We start from the raw sequence: 5571 nt of genomic DNA on the forward strand, positions 1-5571 counted from the left end.
TATTTGCATGCAGTCACCCACAAGGACTGAAATCCCATTGTTCTCGGTGCTGGTCCATAGCATTATCTCTGCTTACAGCACCTAGGGTTTTTAATATGAATAGCTCTTCTACATAAATTCAGCACTGAAATCCTTGGCTAACACAGTGTGTTGTGCTGGGATGTTGCATCTAAAGCAGACTGTTTTTCTGGTCTGCTGCTACATGGAAGGTTGTAGACTGCGGGCAAGCCTTTTTACAGCCTTCGTCAGGTGGCTGAGATGTCTCGGTGATAAAGAGCAACAGCCCTCTTTCTAAGCCAGAGCTGACGCTGCCGATGGAACAAATGCAATCACATAGATGCTGAGGAAGTAGTAACAGCTCGTCTGAGCCCAGCTATGACTTTGGTGTTTCCTTGCTGAGCCTGGCAATTTCCATGAGACAAAGGACACAGGCCCATATTAATATAGGTTCAGATATCTACCTAGCAATAATGCCCACTTCCCTGGGCCGTGTCCTGTGTGACACCCACCTTCATAGTCTATATTCTAATTATAGATGTCCTCAACACTTGCCTCATGATGCCTGTTGGAGGAAGCCAGCTTCTGGCTTCTCCCACTGCAATGTGTAGCTTTGAGGTATGTCTTCATTTCAATCACCAGCAAGAGCATCTGGTCTCTGGAGTGTGGAAGGGACTTTTTAAGGGGTCTTGCTCACTGGTTGCAAAACAGAGTGATAATGGTTCCCAGACATAAAGGTAAAATGATGTTTCACAAGCTTCACAAGCACAGCAGGTTAAAAGCATTGCCCTGAGAAATGCATGCCAGTATACAAAAGGCATTATACCTGCTTTTTATTTCTTCTTTATTTTAAGAAAAAAAAAAGAAAAAAAAAGAAAAAAAAAAAAAGATATATCTAGAAAAATGCTTGTGTATTTGAAGAGTAAAAGGCAAAATGAATATACTGCATCAATGAAGAAAATGCTTACATGCAAGTAGGTAATACAGCTATGCTTGAAATAGCCTGCTGAGACAGTCCTCTATTTTATACTGTGCTGTAAAAGAATGTGCAACTAGAACATCATGTGGGAACAGGTGAACAGTTACAGCCAAAATCTGTGGTGATGGGAGATGTAAAACCCTAAGGACCAGGGGCTGCCTTTGGAAGAAAATGGTTTTGTGCCTCTTCAAGGGACACAGACTTCTGCCCTCATATATTCACAAGATTATGCCACTCCATCTGATATGAAAGTCAGACAACAGATGATGCTTTAACCTCATAGATGTGTCTCCAAGAAAGCTGCAGGTTCCCAGCTCTGTGCTCAGGCTGTATCTGGCCATGCTGGAACCCCACTCCAGTAGCTCTGTTGTTGTCTTTATGCTTGTGGAAACACACTGGCAGGCTGCAGGACAGAGCATATCAACAGATCCACTGCTGGGTGAAATGTGGAGAAGTGCTGTATAAAGCTGACTCAGTGTCATGTGACCCTCAGTGTTTGGAAGGGATACCAATTTTCTAGCTGCAGCAAAATTACATAGATGGGCCTCTCCAGTGGAAGAAACAGCAAAATCCATGTGGACTATGGAATATGTCTTGCTCTGTTATAGAGATGATGACTGATATCCAGTGCTCCATCTTTCTGTTTGCTTTGTTTTGTTTTGTTTTGGTTTCTTTAGTGCATTTAATACCAAATTGGTATCCCACAATTGAATATAGTCAAACATTGCACATAAAGCTGTATTTTTCTTGTGGATATGGTGTTTTTTAAAGTAAACAGTCAGTTTTAAATAAAGCACTTGGAGTCTAAAACTAGAACATACTTTTTGGTGGTGCATGCCATTTGTTACCCACTAATATCCAGGTTTTGTTCAAGTCCTGTCTTCAAGTTTTAAATGAGGTTTCAGTGATGCACAAACCCTTAGGCTGGCCCTTTGTCCGAGGTCAGATGTCGACACTAGCATAAGAGAAATACTTATCCATGCACACTACTTCAGACCAATTTAAGCTCTTAATGAAAGTAAAGTGGTTCAGAAGGCTCTTACATAGTCTCTCTTCACTGAGAAATGTCAATCTGAAGACTGAAGATGTCGTGGAGTGGGTTCACGAAGAGTGTGCCTGTGTCCACACAGTGAAAAAGGGTTCCCCATTGCATGATGAAGTCAAGCATATTCCACCAACATTATAGCAAATAATAGCCATCATATCTCATACCTCATCTGATGCCTTCCCAGTGTTACCCACTGTTACTCCCAATGTGCACACTCCCAGATATGAGACCCTACACTCCTCATTTCCTAAAAGCAGCAATGCCCACATGGTCCATCATGCCCACACGGTCCAGCTTTCACCCCCCAGGCTCTCTTTTGTGTGCTGCTCCTTCACAGTAGCTCAGCAGAGCACAGGCACAGAGGGACACTACAAGTCATGGTGACCCCAGTAGAGCAGATGTGTCATTCTGCGGCCACTGAGATTAGTGGCACAACAAGATTAGTCATGGGGCCTGCATGTCTCTGCAAGAACCAGGCTGTGTGGTTCATAAAAACAGCTCCTGTTGTCTTCCCCCTTTTTGTTGGGCAGGGAGGCATCCCTAACAAACATCCTCAGACTGGCAGGGCTGAAGGAGCTGCTGCAGCAGCAGGCTGGCGGCACCACGAGAGCTGTGCCTGGGACAGCAGCAAAGGGCTTGGACTCAGGGAAAGATATTCTGAGAGGGGAAGTACTTAATTTGATGCTGAAATTTATGTTTAATTACATAGTAAATAAAAATTACTTGGCTGCCATACATTTCAAGTGTTTTAAATTATATTACTTCAGTTTTAATTACTATTCTCTAAACACCAAATGCAAGAGAGTTTTTGTTTTCTTCTGGTGGTTTTCCTGCTGTTTCCCTCTCCTCCCGCTTTCCCTGTGGAAAAGTGGGAGTTAAATATTATAAAAAAAAAAAAAAAAGTGAGGAAAAGCAACACTATTGCTTTTAAAAATAACATTTTCTCTCACTTTCAACTTTGTCAAAGTGAGAGAAAAATAACACCAAGCAACATTCTGCTTTAGTTTCCAATGGCATATATATATATATATATATATATATATTGCCAATTCCCCCTCCCCCTTTTTTTTTCAGTGGAGAAAGGCGAAGTTAGAACTCAAAAAGGATGGAAATGAAGATATACTTTATTTCACTAGTGAGAATGAAATGAAAAAAATGAATTTCCTCTTGACTATTAAAAAAGGACAAACAAGAAATCATTTATTTTGAATAAAATTATCCTCAATTTTTGAATGAAAAACACATAGCTTTGCATGAAAAACAATGATTTCTTCTCTACAGTCAGAGAGAAAATAAAGCAGGTTTAAGCAATTGGACCCTGAAATAATTAGGATGATGCTTAAAATTCAGTGATAGATGATAATAGGGACATCCATTGTACCACAAAGCTGGAATTATAATTAAAACATAGTCAACAAAACTAATGGTGAGAGAATGTAAATCAGCATGACAGAGTAGATTTTTAGTTTCATTTAAGCAGTTCTGATCCCTCCTGAACAAGGGAGGGATCTGTTTGTATGGGGCATAGCTTGGATTTAAGGGAGTGAGTTCTATTGTTTTTTAAATTCCTGTCAAAGGAATTCAAATTACAGAATTGTATCTGGCTCCTAAGAGCAAAATATGATTTTTCTCCTATGACACCAACCTGAGGAGTGTTGCAGTCCAGAGACCTAGCATATGCTGCCTTTCAAGTCACTTTTAGAGCCTGTTCTTGACTTAAGAGGGAGGAGAATCAAGCCACGGGTACTGAATGGCGACATTTACACTATCATCTGCTTAATTTGGGGGCTGGCTGGAAGCTGAGAACTCCTGCAAGGTGATGTTGGCCACCACACGGCCTACATTCAGCCTGGGTATGTGCTCGTAACCCATCTGCCCCCACAGCACATCCTACCAGCGGCATGCTGGGGGGCCCTCAGCAGTCTTCTGTGTCAGACATTAGTCATGTTAGTCACTGCAAGCACAGGGGGAAAAATGCCAGTGGGCTGTCAGTCCCAGCTACACAGATGACAAAAGCATGTGGAGGTGCTGTAGAGCACAGGACTTTTTTTGGTTTTCCTTCCAGTTAGAATCATCTAAAACTCTCTCTGGGGACCCAAGAGCAAGCAGATATTTTACACGATATTCTCATCTAGCCTCAAGTCCTGCTTTAAAATACTTTTCAGAGGTAGGCTAGCTCTACTAGTTCTGCAATATTTAAAATGAATATTACTCTTTTACAAGTATCTATTCCCATATTCTCTCGAGCATGCTACAATAGAAATGCCATATTGCTCCTGTACAGAGAGGAATAGATGGCAAGAAATCCATGTAAGCATTTCTTCATGCAGTGCACTGTCATGTTTGTAAACACGGAAACTGGGGAACTGCTGGATCTGCATGCTGCACCAGTCCAGCAGATCATGGTTCTGCACTGGGAACATGCCAGATCTTTAAGGTCTCTGCAGTTTTCATGTAACTCACAGCTGCAGCCAGGGTAGTGCACTGTTCTGAACGCTGGTATACGGTTTATTATGGACACAGACTATGTTCCTACAAGGGTCCCGATGTGGCCTTTCATTCTCATTCTCTTTCAAGGTCTCTGGATTTCACTTAAAGATGTGTAAAGTTGCAATGAAATCTGGTGTATTCCTATCCAAATAATTTGGGATTCTGCCTAAACAGGTTTTAACCTTTTTACTAAACCGCCCTTTAGTCTTTCTACCATAATAATCCAGTCCTTTGACTGTTGCAGTTGCAAGAAAAACTTTTTTTTTTTTTTTTTTTTTTTTTTTCCCAAAGAATTGATACGCTTACTGAAAAAAACAGAAGGAATGGTTAACTTCATTTTACATGTCTCTGGAAACAAAACACCAGAGTTGTTTATTTGGACCACCTACAAGACTAACCATCTGCTTCCTTCCCATCTCCTTGCACTTTCTGTTGTGGCTTAATAACAACATTACTATCAATACATTTTTGCAGCATCATTTTGGCTAGTTTTTGTCTTTTTTATTATTTTTTTTTATTTTCTACTATTTCTTTTCTACTATTTATCTCTCTGTTCCATGTATTCCCAGTGGGCTGATACAAAGTGAAGGTTATGTAAGGATGATTTTCCTCTGATCTTTCCTTTCTTTCTACTTTATCTGCTGTTTAATTTAGTAAGTCATTCCTAGCATTTTGTAGTGGGTTGAGACTTGCTTACTAAGAGTCACACTGCAGAATTCAGTCAATGTCCTGAGAATGCAGAGAGAGCAGCAAGCAGAGCATTTTGCTCAAGGAACCCTAATATGGGAGTAGTTAGAGACCACCACCACCATGTGCTGTGATGTAGAGGGGAGGATCACAGCCACTGTCTGCGTTTGTACCTCTGGGAGTCTCTGCTGGTCCTGGCACTGCTGTGCCCAAACAGCCCTTCTGGAACTGGAACCGTGCATGGGGGAGGACAAAGACTCCCCATGATTTCTCCCTAAGAATTGTCCCATTTTTTTCTGGCACCTGTGTTTGACAAATGTCATATATTAACTTATTTGGGTAGTGCTAGAATGCTGCTGTCATATTGCTG

Source organism: Aythya ferina (genome assembly GCF_964211825.1).
Source record: "Aythya ferina genome assembly, chromosome: Z".
NCBI classification, from domain to species: Eukaryota; Metazoa; Chordata; class Aves; order Anseriformes; family Anatidae; genus Aythya; species Aythya ferina.